A 20,699-nucleotide genomic window follows, 5' to 3' on the forward strand; every position below is an offset into this window, starting at 1 on the left:
AAGTTCCCTCTGGTGTGGTTGTGATGTAGCTCCTATGCTTTCTAGACTTGCAGGTGATGAAAGCTCACTTTTTTTTTTCTGGTGGGAAGCTTTTACACGGGTTCTTCAGAGACTCCCATCACTGGGGATCCCTCAGTTGAAACTCTCTGGAGATGACAAATGCATCTCTATTTCTGTTAGTTGCTTGATTCTTTCTTAACCCCTTTTCATTAAACAATACCTGATTCATTCTCTATCTTTTTTCTCTTCTTTTCTGCAGGATGTACTCACATCCCAACAAATTGAAAATGCTGACCAATCCCAGCACAGTCAACTCGAATTTGCTCTTTCATCAAAGTGACCAGCACCTCATTTCTTCCTCTTTAGAATTTATAGGTAAGAGTCAGCAGTCCACTAGGACTCTGTAAATACAGGGTACACAGAAGAAGCTCTTGTTGGGGGCCACGTTGTCTAGTGAGAGAGGACACGCTACATTATCTTAAAGCTTTAAGGTAAAACATTCCATTTGTCTTTTTATTGGGTGAACTGGAAGAACTACTGGAACGGTTGTAGTTACTGAGTCTTCTGGAATCATAGTGTAAGTTAGTGAAGGTTTATACAACTGTGATTGCAGAACAAGAACATAAATGGTGTCAGACTATGCAATATAACATAAATGTTCAGATGAAAAAAATCAAGTCATAGAGAGAGGGAAGACAGGTGATGAAATAGATAGGAACTCTAAACCATGTGCTGTATAAAGCTAGAAATCCAGAGAAAATCTCTAGTTGTTCAATCAAAAAATAAATATTAAAATATGTGATTTAAAGTTACAAAGGTAACAGAGATATATATTGTAATAGTGATTTAACTCTAGTAGAAGGAATAGAAGAAGGATTTTTAGTGTTGTGCAGTTGAATCCTGTCTTGTTTAGTTGAAGCAGATAATGTTTGAAATGGATAAATTTTAAAATATATTTGCATAAACATATTATTTAGAGTCTTGAACGGAGAATAGGAGTGAGAAAGGTGAATTGAGAGAGGATTGCATTTCATTAGGGTTCTCCCGTTTTCCTTGTTCTCATCTTTCTTTTTTTTAATAATGTGTGTACAAATTCCTCTAATCAAATTTAAAATATTTATTTTTAAAATATATTTTTAAAATTATATATAATATATAGATGAGAATATAAATGGAATTATGTGGAAAAATATATAGACAAAAATATATCATTATTCAGTATGAAAAAGGTAAGGAGGTAAATTATTGCTGCAAGGTATTAAAATAGTATAAAGTTATATTATTCAATATGATACAAACATAAGCATCTTCAGAAAGCTCAAAGAAACAGAAAAATACTGAAAGGGTGTTTTAGTACATATATAAACTAAATATGTGAAAACGATTTACTAAAAAATCTTTGGGGAAGAGAAAGGTTATTTAACAAGTGGGTTTAGGTCATTTTTAAATAAACATGTTGCCTATAACTGTATCCCATATTAAAACAAATTCCAGATAATTATGCACTTATAAATATTAAGCCATGAAATGCCTAAAAGGAAGCTCTGAGTGTTTGTTTATCTGAGTTATACGTTAGGTAAGACCTCCTATACTTCAATCAAATGGAAGAATTTGCTAAAGAAAGGACAGAGATTCAACAAATTTCAAGGGTTTAAACTGTATGCGTTAAACTAAAAGACGGTAAAGAAAAATAATTATAACAAACATTAAAATGCTTAATATTAATTTATAAAGAAGTAATTAAATGAATTTTTATTTTGTCACATTCAGTGCCAGAGTTCCAGCACCAAACATGACAGACATGGTCTTAAAAATCAATGAGAAAAACCCTGAGACTCCAATAGATAAATGAGCAAAGATCATGCATGCTTACTTCACCAAAGAGATAATGCAAATAAGTCATAACCATTGGGAAAATATTTGGCTTATTACATGACCAAAGCTTACAAACAAAAATACGATTTTAATTATATTAATTAAATATAAAAAGCTGTTTTAAAAGGGAATACCCAGTGTTGGCAAGTGTCATGAAGTGGGTGCTCCAGAGACAGCGGAAAAGTGCAATTTTTTTTTTTTTCTTTTGAGACGGAGTCTTGCTCTGTTGCCCAGGCTGGAGTGCACTGGCACAATCTCGGCTCACTGCAACCTCCACCTCCTGGGTTCATGCCATTCTCCTGCCTCAGCCTCCCGAGTAGCTGGGACTACAGGTGCCCACCACCACACCCAGCTAAATTTTTACATTTTAAGTACAGATGGGGTTTCACCATGTTAGCCAGGATGGTCTCGATCTCCTGACCTCGTGATCTGCCCGCCTCGGCCCCCCAAAGTGCTGGGACTACAGATTTGAGCCACCACGACTGGTCAAAAGTGCAGTGTTTTAACCTTTTGAGAAAGTAATTCAGGAAGATGAGTAAAGAGTTTTAAAGATGCTCGTATATGTAGGGCCAGAAATTCGATTTCTAGTGTTTTTGTAAGGTAATTCAGACTAGTGAAAAAAATTGAGACTTTCTAAGTACTCAGCCATAAGGAACTGCCTAGGTAAAGTAAGAAATTGTATATTTGATATAATTGCGGACATTCAATATGATATTCACATGGAGTTGTGAAATATATGGAAAATGTTTATGATAAAATGTTAAAGAAGAACACAAAATGATATCAAGTATGGAAAGCAATATGTAGAAAATGCAAGAAATTATGCAAACATTTTAACAATTTCTCTAGGAGTTGGAGTATGATTTTTAAGTAGTTTGAATATTTTTCCTACCTCGTACTTTATCCAAAATGAATTTGTGCTATTTTCATATTGAGAACAAAACACAGATAGATACTAAACAGCTAGTTTAAATTCTCAGTTTGTTAGTTGTGGGAACTTGGGCAAGTGACCCCTTTTGTGAGGGGGAACATTACAGCTTACCCAGTTTTGTTGGAACTCCACCTAAGTTACAAAAATGATTTTTGTTTTGCCGACTTCTGGTTACACAGTCCAGTACATCCCTCATTTACTTGTCTTCATTTCAGCCACTGAATTACATTAATAGCCCTTAAAAATATTTCTCCCATTTAGGGAAAAATTATGCCCAAGACAAGGGAGCAAGTTGATGTTGTCCATCTGGGTTTGTGCCCATTATCTCCAGACCTGGAGTTATTAGCTGAGTTTATAATGTGAACACTTATTTTCTTGTAGCCTTTAACCTCTCATTGGTCCATATTTCTCACTTTTTTAAAGAGTGTGGCCTTTTGACTTCCACTGTGCACCAATAAACTTAAATTCGACAGAAATGGGACAATCCCCTTTGTAAGAACCCCCCAGTATTTCTGTACTTGAAAAATAAATTAATTGTTTTCTCACCTTGATTCCTTCTTTGGATGGCCTTTGACTTGCCTCTCTCGAAGCAGCCAATGTTTACACAAGGCAAGCTCTGTATCAACAGTCATTCTTTGATTCACCCCTTCATAAACCTGGGGCCAAGAGGAAAAAAAAGTACAGGAATAATAAGAAAAAATAGAGGAATAAGTCAGCTTGGGACTGGATAGCCTGCTAGCAAAAATGACATTGGCTTTTGAGTTTGAAGAGGTTTGTTCTTGAGAAAATGTATTTCAATCAGCTCTGTAGTACTCAGGTACCCAATAAGCTATTGATTCTTTCCCGTTGGGAACATAATGTAATAATATGCTAGTCCATTAAGTCAGAGCTTCATCTTTGCACAATTCGTATTTTAAACTTTGAAGAGGCTCACAACTGAGCTTTCACAAACAGTAGCTGTTTACTTTCTTTCCACTAAAATAATCATTGCAAATACCCCTCTGAGAATGTATATTTTCAGATGCCAGGTAATCAAAGCTTAGTTGTACTCAGACGCTTTTTTAGAAACAAATGGAAAATAATTGCTTTAAAGTGCCCACTTGTGAGGATTTCTGCTCATCAGTATAATTGCCAGCATCCACTGTCTTTCTACCACAATAAATTCACAATGATTCATTAGCTTCTATTAGGCGGGATGAAATAGATCATCTTGTTAACATTAACTTTGATTTTTAAATGGCTTTACTTGATTTCATATTGGGATTACAGTTTGCACATAAACTGAAATAATAAATACCCCCTGCCCCACTTTAAAGGTAGTAGAAGAGAATAAAATTAGAACTCAGCCAGCCTTGCAGGATTTAGATATGAGCTTTCAGTGTGGGTATTTACTCTAGGAGTGTTTTTATATCTTCTCTTTTGTCAAAGGAATTTAATTTCTTGACCATAAGCCTTTGCACACAGAACCCAGCAGTTGGCAAATAATCCGTAGGATGTGGTACCAAGTACCTTTGTCCAGCCATTTCTTTGGCATCAAATGACTAGGATGATTACTGCAAAAACTGCTGGGTGAGAATGCTTGTCAAAAACTTTGTAATCTTATATTTAACATATTCCCTAGATTGATGAGATCATAATTAATGTACCTCAAGACTACTTTGTATATGTGGATATTGGTCAAAGGTTAACACACCTTTGTTGATTTCAGTTTTTAAACATCCTGGGAAATATATCCTGTCTTTATCTTTGCCATAAAAATGGCTGTAGTAATTGACTACTTGCATCAACTACCTTGATGGGATCCTGTCAACTCACTGAGGGGTCAGCCTTAACTTTCTAAGGTCAATAGAAGTGGGCATCTCAGTCTCCCCCAAGTTGGTGAGCGTCCTGAGTGTGTGGATCACCAACAGTCCACCTAGTGACAGCCTCTGGGCAGTACTGCCCACATTCCTACTCTGTCTCAGCCTCCTCCACCAACCTGGGATCCCGTCCTCCAGTTTCTAGGTCTAGCATAGTTGAAAACAAAAATTAAATTAAAAACAATGACTGTCCATAGGATATTTTAAAAGTTCCAATTGAAAGTGCAGATAGAACTTTTAATGATTGCTTCAAACACAAATAAACTGAGTACTCATTTAACTATTTTAGACTGTTTCAATATAACAAAATGAAACAGAGAGGACTTCAAGGCAAAAATGATTCAGAGAGGCTACATGGAGAGGACTTCAAGGAGATGACTGGGGGTCAGAGAAGGGCCTGATTGTCAACCATGCAACCATGCATGGTGAGCCAAGCAGGCACCAAGCAGGCACCATGCAAGCATGTCTGGCCGGGGCCTAAAACAATAAAATGACATGAATGCTGGCCTTAGCAAGTTAACAAGTGGCCAGAGTGCAGGAGAGCAAAACAGACAAATCACAGTTTCTTCGCTTGCCCAGTGAGTAGGGGCTCACTTCACAGCAAACCCAACACACCCTATGCTGCTTCTAACCGTTTGTTCAGCAGGCTATAGAGGTGGCCTATATCCAGCACAGCACCAATGATTTGTACAACTACACTGAAGGGAAGCAAGAAGCATTTCTTTAAAAAAAAAAAAAATCAGTGGGTATTTCTCATTTGGTGCTTGGGAAGCAGTAACCTAGTTTCTGGGCTGGCTGAAGAAAAATAACAAAGTGCTTGATTTTTCAGTGCTGGGTCATTTCTAGAAGAAATAACTAGATGAAAGGATAGCCATCAAAGTCTTTTAGAGATAAACCAGGACAACTTTCAGTTGTTTGGATGAATAACCTTAATTCCTATTAATATAAGCTGTGTTTGTCCTGTAGTGGAAGATCTACATGTATTGTGATGCAAATTTAATTTGGTTGAAAGCTTGCAATGCCACTAAAATTCTGAGAACTGCAAGTTTAAGACGTTTAAAGCTAGAGCTGAATAAACATGGGTATACTGTGCATTCTGGTATGTATAATAATTTGTTCTAATAAACGTTTTGTTGATGTAGGTGAGGGATGGGGGACAATATTTGATCATAGGCTATTTTAGTCTTTCTATCCTTAAAACATCAAAACATAAGATTTGTAAGAAAGAATAGCTACCATGGAGTATTGGGGCAGCAGTGTGTGTCTTTGATCCAAGACAAATATGGGTCAAAATTGGAGGAAGCACACAAAGTTTACACATCTGACATTTATTAGAGGTTTTATAAATGTTTGCTGTCTGATTGGTTGACTGGTTGAAGGAATACATGAAGTAGACTGTTTTATGTACTACCCAACTTCTCCCATGTCTCCTTCTGTGCCTAGTGTTGCATTTGCTCTTTGCCTCACCTCCACATAGCAGTACCTCATGTGGATGCCTGATCTCCTGGGGGTGGGGAGGCTGAGAGATTGCGATCTAGACTTGTTCTGACCATGCACTCACACTGTGAAACTTCGTTTCCCTTGTACACTTTATCAACCTCTGGAAAGGTATATTATGAGACTACTTCCAAGCTCTAAATTATCCACAGGTAGCTTGAGACTTAACCAAATGAGTATCTTCTTCAAATTTTAGATGACAAATTTAGGGGTGGAAGCTTCCTGAAAAAATCTCCCAAACAACTCAAGACAGCTGCCAAGAAGCCAGGATAGAAAAACTCTGGGTTTCAATTCTCAGTTGAGGTGAGAATCCAGAAGAGTGAGCCTTCTCAATTCAGGAAACAGATTTCCAACTCAGATAGTTCAATGACCACATACTATATTTGATGGATTCCAAGGTGCAAATTTTAACATCTCTGTGTTAGGCTATATTTTACAATAAATACCATCGAGCAATTGCTGACGGCTAGACCAGTGTGGTACAGTTGACATTGCCTGAGTTGTGAAAACAGCAAAAGCATCATCATAAAAAGTTGCAGAATGACTGACAGCTGCTCAGAAGAAAATCCTGGAGAAAACAGTGGGACACTCTTTTAGCTCCTAGGAACCAAATGATTGCAGAGAAAGGGGGTTATTCTAGCTCTTGATGATTGCTCAAGGCTTAGCCCCAAAGGATTTTAGTTCTTTTTGTAGTTTTTAAAGGAATACTGTATCAACAATATAGACATTAATGATACTGAGTTTGAAAGTAATCACAAAAGTGTCGAACTATGATCACGAAGTTTTAGGAATATATATTAACCTGAGGTGCCCAACCCATGGGCCATCGACTGGTACTGATCCCTGGCCTGTTAGGAACCAGGCTGCACAGCAGGAGGTGAACGGCGGGCCAGTGAGCGAAGCTTCATCTGTATTTACAGCTGCTCTCCATTGCTCATATTATCACCTAAGCTCTGCCCCCTGTTAGATCAGTGACAACATTAAATTCCCATAGGAATGCAAACCCTATTGTGAGGTGTGCATGTGAGGGATCTAGGTTGTGTGCTCCTGTGAGAATCAATTGCCTGATGATCTGTGACTGTCTCCCATCACCCCCAGGTGGGGTAGTTTATTAACAGTTGTGGGAAAACAAGCTCAGGGCTCCCACTGATTCTACATTATGGCGAGTTGTATAATTATTTCATTCTATGTTACAAAGTAACAATAATAGAAATAAAGTGCGCAGTAAAGGTAATGCCCTTGAATCATCCCAAAAATATCATCGCCAACTTCCCAGGGTCTGGAAAAATTGTCTTCCATGAAACTGGTCCCTGATGCCAAAAAGGTTGGTGACTACTGCATTAACCAATATATTTCATCTATGGTTTTGTTTCATGTGTGTACAATGATAATAAATTATAAAAATAAGTGTCTAAATACATATAAGAGAGCTTTCCAATTTGCGCAGAATTCTAAGTGGTGAGACTATACTGTATCATAGTTTAATAAAGCAATGTTTTTCCTTCTGGTTAGTACATAAAATAATGGGGCTGCTTCTCAAGTGAGAAGTGAATAATAATAATAATAATAATGGGCCTCCTAGGATCTATGGTGTCACATCTAAGCACATCTGATATATTTTCAAAAAGTTCCGAGAGAAATGCTCTTTATTTCAGGGTTTACAAATTACTCAAAGTAGAAAAATGAAGGATGTCAACATGCCAAATCTAGGATTAATTAACTGGTAATTTTAGAAAATCACATTAAAACAGAGGAATGCAATATTAGTAGCTGTGGGAAGAAGGGCCGATGAGTGTGCTGGTAAATGTGTTGTATGGGAATTTTGGTTAACAGGCACGCATTCTGCACGCAGCATCTGCACTGGGTTGTTACATTTTCCCTGAAACTAATTTGAGATTTCCTCAGGTTGTGACAACTTGATGAGGAAAATAGGCCATTCCTCTGGTTGTTAGCTAACCTCACCATCTCTCTCTCTCTCTTTTTTTTTTAAAGGAAGAACAGAGTTATTTATAGATCCTATTAATTTAGCTTAAATGATTCTAGTTACTGGATATGCATAATCAGCTTTTTCCTCTTTTCTACTTCGAGTTGCCTGGAAATGCATTGGATGAAAGATTAGAAAAATGTATCATTTAAGGGCATCCATAACTGCCTCTAATGTCATAATACAAGTTCAGTTATCAGGCCATGTGTAAAATAGGCAGATTCAGTCCTCTGTGGTAGGAGGTCAGATTGTTTGCTTGTGCTTACAAACACGTGGGCAGAGAGAGGCTCTTAACTTGAGAAGTGCCCCTTAGTGTCACGTTGAATGGAATTGGAGTACACTCTTCTGTATTTTCAAGCACGCATAGCTAATTCACAGTGGGAAATTTTCAAAAAGGTTTGAGGAAGATTTCCTACTGGGAGATTAGCAAAGGGATTATTTGGTGGGGACCATGGGAGAATTTTGTTTTTCCCTGGGTAACCATCAGTCTTCTGGTTAATGAAAGTGTCCATTATTCAGTTTAATGGTCCCAACCTGTGTTATTATAATAGCAGTGGGAGTCTGTTGCCTGTGTGGTCCTAGGGAGATGACAGACAGCGAGAGAATTTGGGAAGCTGTGTGGAATAATGGCCAAATTTTTTTTCTGATGGTGGGATCAATTTGAGCTACCATGCCATCAACCTGGTCAAGCCACTGGAAGGCGGTAATAGAAATTACTTTTTTTTTTGGAAGTGATCTCAAATTTTGAAAAAAGTTGCCCCAATAGCACAAAAAAGTTTCCATTACATTTGAGGAAATGTTATTATTTTGCCATATTTATTGATTTCCCAATTATAGATATATGTAATATTATAGACAGAAAAAAAAACCATAAAGCTGGAGATGGAAAAGTTATGAAATTGGTGCAAAAGTAATTGCAGTTTTCGCAATTTAAAAGTAATGGCAAAGACCACAGTTACTTTTGCACCTACCTTATAACTTTTCCCTCTCCGGCTGTAAAATTATTTTTTCTGTTTATAATATAATCTGTGTCTATCTGTAAGTTGTTTTTTTCTTCTGAAACATTTGAGGTCTTTGACTTTGAGCCCAAGACTGATACCACCACTTCTAGTTTAAAGGCAAGATGGTCATCAGCCCAGACCTGGCTCCAGGCTTTACCCTTTCTTTCTTGTATAGTTGAGTCTCCTGTGGGCTCAGTTCTGCTCTCCGTTCCCATTGCCTGGCCTCACCTGAATTCAGTCTGCTCCAGCACCCTGTGCTTCAGCTTAATAACCGAGTTATTTCTGGTTATGCTCCCTCCCTAATATAACACTCAAAATTGGTCCCATTCTTCAATCCTTGCCCATCCCTCTGGTCACCATCCCTGGGCATACACAGTTAGCTACTTCTTCCTCCTCCTGATCCAGGGTCCTGAACTACTTTTGCCAGACCCTCTCCTGTTTCTAAATCATAGGCTGTCAACAGATTTCTCCAGTCTGGATATTCTAGCTTCCTATTCTTCAGACTGAGCCTCAGCCCTCAGATGGCCTGTTGCAGGGCTTTCATGCTAAAACACTTGACCACAAGCATGCGTTTAATCATTCTTTCATTTCATCCATGTGTTGAATGGCCACATCATTTTAACTTCTCTCTTCCTGTGTGCTGGGATTTTCACCAAATATTTCTATACCATTTGCAAACTCTGTTTGATTGACCTTCCTGGGGTATCTGCTGTCAACCCCAACATACAGGCCCATTTCTGATTCCCCTGCTCATCTTAGTGGGTGGGTCCACATGATGGCCGTGACTCTTTCCACCTTCTCTGTTTCAAAAGTGTGAAAACAGTTATTTCCAATCAAATAATTCTTTCTTCTGTACTTGGCAGACACACGTTACAGCTGGTTTGACCTCTGGCCTGGATCTTAGTTCCGCTACTTTCTAGTTGTGGAAACTATTGCCTTGCATCTGATTCTTAACCCTTCTAAACTTCATTTTCCTCGTTTGTAAAATGGAGATAATAACAGCTACCTTATGTTTTCTTGTGCATGCATTAAAAGAGATTAAAGCATTTAGCAAAATGTCTTGCAAGTAGTAAATGCTTAATTCATGGTAGCTAATTTGTATTATTTCAGTTCAGCTGAAGTGATGCCTAACTACAATGACAAAGAACAATGATATGTGACAAATATAATAATAGAAATAGGTAAAGTCTGCTTTGGGAACGTAAGTTCCAGGTAAAGACATGCATAATTCTCTCGTGAGATATGGAGGAGGAAGGCTAAGCTTTAGAGGAGAGATAACAGCTGAGCTGGGCTTTGAAGGATACATAGGAGTTTGTCAGAAAAACAAGGGTAGAAAGAAATCACATGAGCAGAGAAACCCATTCAGTTAGGCCAGAATTTCCCAAGTTTGGTGCTATTGACATTTTGGATTTGGTAATGGCTGTTGTAGGCACCTGTTCACTGTGGAATGTTTAGCAACATCTCCAGCCTCTACTTACTCTACCCAGTAGCATCCTCTCCCCATCACAGTGGTGACATTGCCAAATGTCCCCTAAACCCTTATCCTTTATTCTCACTTGAGAATTCTGAGTTGGGCCAATAGGAGATTGGAAAACTTTAGGAAAGCTTCTCCATTTTTACTGCTGGTCTTGTCAGCTTCCACTTTCCAGAAAATAGGACCTCAGTTGGGTTTCCAAGCTCTGTTAAGTGACTGTATTTCTCATGAGCTATCCAAATGGTCATGTACTCATCCTGCTGGCATATATTTGAGCCAATGATTACTGAGTATCTAGTGTGTTTCAGATGCTATGTTAAGCACCAATTACACAGAATCCTCCCTCAGTCATGGTTTGTGGTTGGGGCACAGATCCAGAAATGTACTCACTTTTAAAATTCTTATATACCCCAGTCATTCTTACAGAATTTTGTTTCAATTTGTGTGTAATTTATCACCATAAATCATTCTTTAACTTGTTATTGCTAATCATTAACTCATTATAAGATTATAATTGTGGGTATAATTATCAAACATAAAATATTAATTGCACATACCTCCATGGATTTAATAATGACTAACTTTATGCCTCCTCACACTGGCTGCTGTAGGCTCTGTGCCTTCATCTTCAGACTCTTCAGGACCCTTCTGATCGGTGAGTCTAGGAGTGCATAAACTGCAGTCCCAACAGCATGCATCAAATCTTTTTTTTTTTTTTTTTTTTTTTTGAGATGGAGTCTCCTCTGTCACCCAGGCTGGAGTGCAGTGGCAGGATCTTGGCTTACTACAATCTCCAACTCCCGGGTTCAAGTGATTCTCCTGCCTCAGCTTCCTGAGTAACTGGGACTACACGCACTTGCGACCAAGTCCAGCTGATTCTTTTGTGTTTTTAGTAGAGACAGGATTTCACCATGTTGGTCAGGCTGGTCTTGAACTCCTGACCTCAAGTGATCCACCCGCTTAGGCTTCCCAAAGTGTTGGGATTATAAGCATAAGTCACTGCACCAGGCCTCATGCATCAAATTTTGATTAACCTGCATCCCTTCTATTTCTTTTGCTTAACTCCCACATCTTAATTGCACTCTATGGATTTATCTATTTTCTTTAGTTAATACCTGGCTCTTACTATTTACAATTCCCCCCTTCAATTCCTCCTCCGTAGGATTATTGTTATTTGTAGCAACAACAACAGCAAAATATAAAAGTGCACATGCTTAGACATTGGGGTGGCATGAGTCATGACAAGGTGACGTCTGAAACATGGGCCTGGGTACAATTGGTAGAAGTGCATTCAACCATAATTATTGTAAATGGCTTGGGGACAATTCCATTCTCTAATATCCATTGAGAATTACTGAATTGCCACCCACTCTGAACATTAGCTACTTTACGGAAGGGAACACTTAATCTTCTACAATTGCAAAGCAGAGAAGCCTAGATCAATAAGGTTGTATGCATGTGTGTGTGCGAGTAAGTATATTTTGATCAGTTGTGATCTGTTTGATTTCTGTAGAGGGACAAGTATGTAAATGTTTATCTCACATCAGGTTAGTGATGGGACCTGTGGTTCTGAGGATAATGATGTCATATGAGAGGACATCCCAGATGCAGTCACTTTAGAGAACCTCTGTTGCCTATGAAGCCATACTTTCTGAATTCACAAAACTCGTGCTTGTGTAAAATAATAGCTACTACATTACCATGTCTTGCTTTCAGTTCTTTTCTGCAATTTAGTAATTTGCTGCATGTCTAGTTGGCAAAATTTAATTTGTTTATGATGATTCCTTTTACTTTCTTTGCAGTTGAGTTGTGCCATTTTTCCATCTTGGAAATTGATATGAAACATAAAAATGTTTAGAGTTGTCTGACAACTCCCTAGGAAACTTTTAACAACCATTAATTTAGAAACAATTTTGCTTCTGTAATTCATTTCTCAATTGGTTGTGATGGAAGTAATTGTCATATCCAGAGGGAGAATCTTGACTTCAGGCAATACATAAATATCTACACTCTTCAGAAACAGCATTGTTTTAGTGGTAAATGCCCTCAGTTATAAAGAAAAATGGAATTAAATCAGGGAAGCATAATACCATGGCAGAACCCTTTCTCAATAACAATCAAAATTACCAGCCCTGTGCATCATACACTTCAGTAAGAGAGAAAGACTGATTTTATTCTTGAAATCTTTATTTCTCAAATGTTTGATTAGGTGAGTCCATACCTATGTATAATCCACACATTCATTATACATGCAACAAAAGTATTTTTATTACCAAACATCTGGTATTTCAGTGTCAAAAAATAAGTTACCTAATTTCTGTGAATTTTACTTTGTTATTTTCAGAATAAGGATAAATTTACCCCCCTTGTAGAATTGTTGAGAGGTCTAGAAAATAACACACAAATCAGAACATGCTTTAAGGCTGCTAAATAAATGAGAACTGTTTCTGCCTATTTGTAGCTATTGTTGGAATATATTTATCATGCAAATCATCAGAAGAATAGTTCTGTCTCTTCTGTTTTTGAATAGCTTTGAAACCTGTTGGATTACAAAAGGTAGCTTTATGGTTAATGATAATACAGCATCTTTTTTCACCTTGTAATATATTATAAAATATATCCATACATGTTCACAATGATACTAAAATCTGACTGTGTTACACAAATTTAACTAAATTAAAATGTTTTATCTATGTAATGCTCAAGTAATAAAATGATATATTGGCGTATTCAAGTAATTAGTAAATTATTTCAAAAGTGTGAACCTCTTCTGGTCTATGCACCTGGCTTCCAGTTGTTTGTACTGCTGTTACTTTTCTATTTAGAAAAAATTCACCAAGCATATATACAACATCTACAATGAACAAAGCAATGTGAGAGCTGAACAGATGAATGTCATATATTTGCATATGTGATATAGAAATTAATTGCAATTCAATTTCTCTTTAAAAAGTGAGTCTTCTCCAAATTACTTTGTAGGAAAAATTCATTTAAAAGCCTGGAATTTAGCTGAGCACGTGACCCACATCTGGAAACTGTATATTTTCCAGCCTTCTTTGCTGAGAGCTTTCCTGAATTCAGGCCAATGGCATGTGAAAACTGATATGTGCAACTTCTTAAATATGAACTGCTTCCTCTGGAATTCCTTGTTCAGTTTCTTAAGCACAAGTCAGAGACCCTGGCTTTTGAGCTAGAAGCAGAAATAGGATGAGTCTATAGTGCTTAAATTTAGAAAAAGAGGGTTGAGAGTGTTCTGTGTTTGGGGATATACATAGAAAGTTGGGTGGCTGGAAAGTATCCCCCATGGCAGATACTTCCAGGAATGACTATATGGAGACTTCCCAGCTTCCCCTGCAGCTATACGTGGTTGTGTTTCAAAGTGTAGCCCAACGATGTCCAAGGTGATGAGTTTAACTTCGGGATCATCTCCCTTGTGATGATTTTCCTCTTCCCTTCCCAGTGGCCCTGGAATACGGTCATGGTCCTGAATAGTTTTTACCATGTAGATGAGGACAGCATCCCAGGAGATGGCAGAGCAACAGGTTAGAAGACACTTGGATTCTTTTTTTTTTTTTTTGAGACAGAGTCTCGCTCTGTTGCCCAGGCTAGAGTGCAGTGGCATGATCTCAGCTCACCACAACCTCTGCCTCCCAGGTTCAAGTGATTCTCCTGCCTCAGTCTCCCAAGCAGCTGGGATTATGGGTGTGCACCACCATGCCTGGCTATTTTTTGTATATTTAGTAAAGATGGTGTTTCACTGTGTTGGCCAGGCTGGTCTTGAACTTCTGACCTTGTGATCCGCCCACCTCAGCCACCCAAAGTGCTGGGATTACAGGTGTAAGCCACCGTGCCTGGCCAACACTTGGATTCTTGAATGACTTTATGAGCACAGTTGTCCTCATCCTAGGTGGCTCACTCTATTTTTGGGTGTCTTTGTTACATAACTTAGTCTATTCCATAACTAATATAAGTCCCTCATGTGTGTATAATGTTTTACTGTTTCAAAATACTTTTAACCATATTTCTTCATTTCACTGATTTTTTTAATTATTATTGAGTGCCTAACACAGGGGTCAGCCCTGATTGTAGGCTCAGAGGATACAGAGATGCATCAGATACTTATCAATGATAGTGAGTAACTGAGGAGGGGACAAGGATATTTTTAGGATGAACGAAATTTGGGAAGACAGGGCAAGGTGGGACTTGAAGCACATGTGCTGGAGTTTGCCTGATACGGAATGAAATCCACCTCATTTCCTTTGATTCAGCAGTTCTCAGCCTGTGATCTCCCGACCAACAGCATCAGCATCATCTGGGAACTTGTTAGAAATGCATATTCTCAGCTTATCTAACCCAGATCTAGTAAATCAGAGGCTCTGGGGCCAACAATCTGTGTTTTAACAAGCCCTCCAGGTAATTATGATGCATGCTTCATGCTAAAGCTTGAAAATCACTGCTTTAACCGTCATAGCAGCTCTGGAAGCCAGTCGAGGAAGTCCATCAGGTAGCCGTTTTATGTAGGAAAGAACTGAAGCTTAGAGGGGCTGGGCAATTTGCTTGTAGTGACAGAGGTAGTTAGTGGCCACCTGTGTCTTGGTGAAAGTTCATGTTCTGATCTAAATCCAAGGGACTGGACCAACTTTCTCAACTCACTATCTAGAAGATTGGGATTGGTTTCATATACGGTATCTCTACACAGTGGTAGCAGGGAAGTGAATTTTAGACTATAGATGGAAGGTACAATTGCTGTTGGCTTCTGCAGGTAGAGTAAAGATAGGAGTTTGCTGCAGTTATCTCCCCTTGGGAATCAAGTGCCCTTTTCTCAATTGATTAGGTGTGCTTCACCTTGACCCCACACTGAGCAAAAGTGGACTCGGGGGCCTGTCTACAAAAATCTATTTTCCAGTGGTAAAATGATCTTGTCAGTATAAAATGCCCAAAAGGCTCTTTCTGTGCAGGTTTATTTGGCCACAGTGATTTAGCTATTGCCCTTTATGTACTCCTAATTGGTAGCTGTCCAGGGGGCATCAGTTCAGAAGCATCGTACTGGAACACTACTATGACTGTTCAGAAGGTATGCTAAGCAGAGGTTGAAAACAAATTTCCTCATTGTTTTCTTGCTGAGATAGGCATGACAGGTAAGTCTTACAAGCTAAACTTTTATCATGGACAAGGTTAACCTGCATAAATAAATAAATAGATGTATATGTATTATATACAGACATATACTATATATGTATATATATGACAAGCAATATTTCTCATATTTTAAAACTAGATGAAAATGTCAAGGTTTTCCTATCCTTTGTTGTACAACTTATGTTGAATTAACATTAATCATCTTTTTTATTTCTAATATTCATTTTTTTTAAAAGCAGATAGGATAGACTATAATTTCATCACTCAAAATGATGAGTCAGAGTTTCAGCTGTTGTGCTTCTTTATATCATCACTTCTGTTGGTTTGTGTAGATATAAAGCAATGCTGCTATGCTGCTACCTGTGTTGTCAGAGGTAAAACAGATCTATAACTTAGATCTGTTAACTTGTTAAGAGGACTGTTGTGGAAACAGACTTTTCTAGATACAGAGAGAGACAGGGGAATATACAAACCCTATTATGCAGAAGCTACTGCTTCTGCAAGGCTTCTGAGGAAAACAAACGAATGAACAAAAACATGCATAAAGGACAAGGCCAGGAAAAAGAACACCAAGGTATTAGCTAGGATTTTGAATCCAAACTGCAATGTGAATAGTGATTATTGCTGGACTGCAAGGTGGATGCTTTAATCCAGGCTAGAGACGTACTCATGTTCTCCAAACATGTAAGCATTGCCCCTTTCATCCTAAGTGCACCCAGGAATCTTATCTCTCCATGGGAGAGCAAGCTAGTTGATAAGAGGTAAAAATAAGAATCACTGACATCAAAATCTAGAGTTCTGCTAATCTGGGTAGAACGCCTTCAAGAGGAATTTTATTCCAAGTGCAGCTTCAAAGAAAACTTGCTAAGAAGAGAGAGCACACTCAGTCAGGCTCATTGTAGAGGGAGCTCTATACTCAGGCACAGCCAGACAACAAATCATTCTTTCCCTTGGCCCTTTCCTTCTTCCCTCGACCACTTCTTAGTAGAGGATTGAGAACTGGGTATATGGTGAAAACTCCACCTATGCTTTCTCAATGTCAAAGTAGCTTTTCTGTTTGGAAAACTCTGTGGAAGAGGCATCAAATCAATTATTGGTGTCTTGTGAATGAGTGATCTGATCAATAGAATTTTTTACTTTTATACTTATCTTAGGACCCAGAAGATACTCATTTATTCATTCAACAAATCTTTGTATTCAAGCCCTACATACCAGAATAGGATTTGTGGCTGCAAAGATCACCAAGAAACAGTTCTTGACAATGAAAAGCTCCTTTCCCCTTCAAGAGACACAGTATTAGAGGAAGAAATCAACCAAGTGACTTGATCAAAATGAGAGGAGAAAAAGAGAATACCTCATTTGCCATAGTTCTAGGATAGCTGTTCTCATTTCCCTGGAAAGCAGACACTTTAGGACTTCAAGCTTCCTGCTCTGAAAGAGTGTGTTGAATAAGCTTTGTTGACTCCTGTGTTTCCAAGATGCCTGATGCTTTTTGCCTTTGTTCTTTGTTTTCCAGAGCTGACCTTTTCTTAATGATATTTTACTGTAACTGAGGTTCATGTTGCATCAAATAGTATGATTTAGAGAAAAGAATCCCACAGGACCTTCTTGGTAATTTTTCAGTGGTTTATTAGAATTTTAAATACTTCAGAAAATGGACTTTAGAAAACCCACTTGAAAGAATTTGAAAGAGAAAAAAATATTGACCTTTATAATAAATTGATACTGTTATAAAAATATACCCTAGAGAACACTGGAAATGGTCCATTTAGAGTTGGACACTAGCAAAATAAGCTCTTTAATGTATCTCATAAATATATTTTAGATGCCTTTCAAATGGTGAGAGAGGAATACAGGACAGTTTTTCATCCATAATCATTATTTTTTCTCACCACAGCTATCCATCCAATATAATTTATACATGACATTTAGATAGAAGTGGGTAAGTTTCTACTTCCTGTTTCTAAACACAGGGGCATGGACAGTATCAATTAGATTCTATTTATTGTAATAACGTTGATTCTAGTAGAGGTTACACATATGTAAGAATTGTGTGATGTTCTGTCTCTGGAAAAGTAGTCAAACGTATCTTGGAAAATAGTGGTCATTGTGATTATAGTTTTAACACAAAATATATAATGAATTATATATAATGAATATATAATGAAGATTGTGGTTTGAGATTAAACAGAGATCACTATGAGAGTATCTAGGTATGGAAGAAGAACCAGGATCCCTAACAATGTTATCTGCCTCTGCACAAAAGGTCTGGGAGAATTGCTTCTGTGACTCCTCCTTATTTTAACCCTTTGAGTCCCTTGGTTTTGGCTTCAAGAGTGCATAGTAGCTAAGCGGAGTCAAGTTCATATTCTGAGTATGGATATCCTCCAAAATAGGGAAGGTCCAAAGGATCAACAAGCAAGTAGGAATGGGATATTAAGCAAAGAACAAAAGAGCCAGGGAAATAAATGTGCTTATTACAAGGCGGGCAAGATCTCTTGAGTGAAATGTAAGTGTGTTAGAAAGGATAGTGTATTAGTCTGTTCTCACGCTGCTAATTAAGACATACCCAAGACTGGGTAATTTATAAAGGAAAGAGATTTAATTGACTCACAGTTCCACATGGCTGGAAAGGCCTCACCATCATGGTGGAAGGTGAATGAGGAGCAAAGTCACGTCTTACATGGGGGCAGGCAAGAGAGCTTGTGCAGAGGAACTCCCATTTAGAAAACCATCAGATCTCATGAGACTTATTCACTATCATGAGAACAGTATGGGGAAAACTGCCCCTGTTATTCAGTTATCTCCACCTGGCCCCACCCTTGACATGTGGGGATTATTACAATTCAAGGTGAGATTTGAGTGGGGACACAGCCAAACCATATCAGGTAGGAAGCTGTAAAAAATAAATCCCCAAATCATAACAACTCAACGCAACAAAGGATTATGTTTTACTCACTTCACCAGTTGTGGTTGGTGGGGGTTGGGCATCACACAGCCACTCTTCACCCAGACACAAGGAAGCAAGAGTGTCTCATTTTCTACCCCTTGCAGTCACCATGGCAGAGGTGAAGAGAGCTGGAGAGCCGGTCATCTCTTCTTAAATAAGTGGCTCAGGTGGAACACAAGTCTTTTCTATCATTGTCCACTGGGCAGAATTAGTTAAATGGCCCCATTTGCAAGGGTGGGGAAATGTGCATGGATTCATTCTCTTCAAAAACAAGTGAGCAGAATTTCTGCCAGGCTGTTTGAAGGACAGTCTCCCATCTGAGAGGTTCTGTGGCTGAGCCACCAAGCTCAGAGAGGCTGTGGAGGGCTTATCACACTGGCAAGCTACAAAGCTGTTGCTTTAGACTTGGGTTAGCCTGTGCTTATATTCTTGGAACTGATGCTTTTGACTGTCCTCTTGGTTCCCAATTCTGCCTTTACTTGGGAAGCTGCTGTCTCCTCTTAGCGTAGCTACTGTGGATCAGATTGGAAGGAAGAGGTCACACACCAGCATGCTGTCTGTTCCTGATTTATTTTGCTGATGATACTGACAGCAGCAGGAGGAGAGGCAGTAGATTTGTGTGTGGCATTTCTTTGTCCATGGTCTTCTAAAAGGAATACTGCTGCCTATGGCATGTTCAGTACAGGATGAATACAACAGAGTCCAAAAAGAAGCCTCTTTCTTCTATACCTTCCCTTCAGTAGTCAGGCCTATATTTCTATTCCAGAAAAATGTACACTAACAATCTGCCCACATTCTTTTAAAGGAGAGTTTACCATAATCTGGCCTCACTGGTTCAGCATCTGCACAGTCACATCCTCGCTGCAGGGAGAAAACAGATTCCATGCCAGGGGACCTTGAATGGTATCTCTGCCTTCAGCTCTGGCACTCCAGTCCCCATTCTTAGGCTGGAGCAGGATTTGAGCTCCTATTTACATTAGTTGGGCAAACGTCCACCTATGGGTAAATGAAAGGGCACAGCCAGGTTCAATGATGATAGGGAGTGACTCTGGAATACATGGTATCCACTACTTCAGCATCTTCTGGCCAGACCTGTGGTGGACTCATGTCACAAATCGCAGGAACAGAGGAACAATGGATGACCAAGGAAATACTAAAAGGGTTGGGCCACTGAGAATGTCATCAGCAGCATTTATGCCAGAACATCGCACAACAACAGAAGACAGTGCCAGCAGCTTTTGTTAGGGCAAGAGGCAAGGAATTTAGCATAGATAACAGGGCTCAGAACATCGGGCACAGTTGTCCTCTGCATAAATGTCAGTCTTCTTGACATGGGCCACTGGCAGCCTGATGCGGACCTTGGCAGGTACTGGCATTCTCAGCAGTGCTTGGCAGGTATGGAGGGTCGTGCTTTTGGAGGGCGCCAGCAGTAGATTTCCTGCTTTTGGTCTTGGCAGAGACAGGAAACTGGATCCGTAGACAGCAGAGATAGGGGAGGAATAAAATGGCTTATACCATGTGTCAAGCAAGAGGGCTGAGTCAGAGAGCACACCAGAGACTGCTCTTATGATTTCCAGAAACATCTTGGAGAAATCTGAGGAGGATTGGAGTTTCTGCAAGGGGCTGAATATGCAAAAATACTTGCTGGCCTATGAATGAGACCTAGGACTCCATTGAGATACAGGCATCCAGGTGGTTCTTTTTCAAGCTTTTGTTCTTTAAATATTTGTTCAGTACATAGTTGAACTAAATTCAACTAAATTTACTTTAGAAAGTCAAAACTAAATTTCCACTAATAAAAGTTATAAACCTTTTGAAACTTCAAAACAAGGAATTATATATATTTTATGTAATGATAACTTTTAGCTATCATTTTGTTTATGTTAGGCATTTATTATGTGCAATTGTTTTGATCCTAATAACTTCTTGGGAGTCACCTGGTGCCATACACATTTGTAAAATTAAAGCAGTGCTTTATCTCTGTAGGCA

The 20,699-nt window shown here is 38.7% G+C and overlaps 1 long non-coding RNA gene across 3 annotated transcripts in view; it reads left to right on the forward strand.

The window, feature by feature from the left end:
* LOC107975956 (uncharacterized) overlaps nucleotides 1–20,699 on the forward strand; it is a 345,182-nt gene that overhangs the window by 240,008 nt on the left and 84,475 nt on the right. For 2 of the 3 annotated variants that reach the window (XR_010159010.1, XR_010159011.1), the window contains exon 3: nucleotides 260–375. This is a non-coding gene — a long non-coding RNA (uncharacterized LOC107975956). Of the gene's footprint in view, nucleotides 1–259; nucleotides 749–20,699 lie in introns of those variants that run through there. The other variant, XR_001719528.1, reaches the window with a different exon arrangement.

Source organism: Pan troglodytes, chromosome 6 (assembly GCF_028858775.2).
Source record: "Pan troglodytes isolate AG18354 chromosome 6, NHGRI_mPanTro3-v2.0_pri, whole genome shotgun sequence".
Taxonomy (NCBI): Eukaryota; Metazoa; Chordata; class Mammalia; order Primates; family Hominidae; genus Pan; species Pan troglodytes.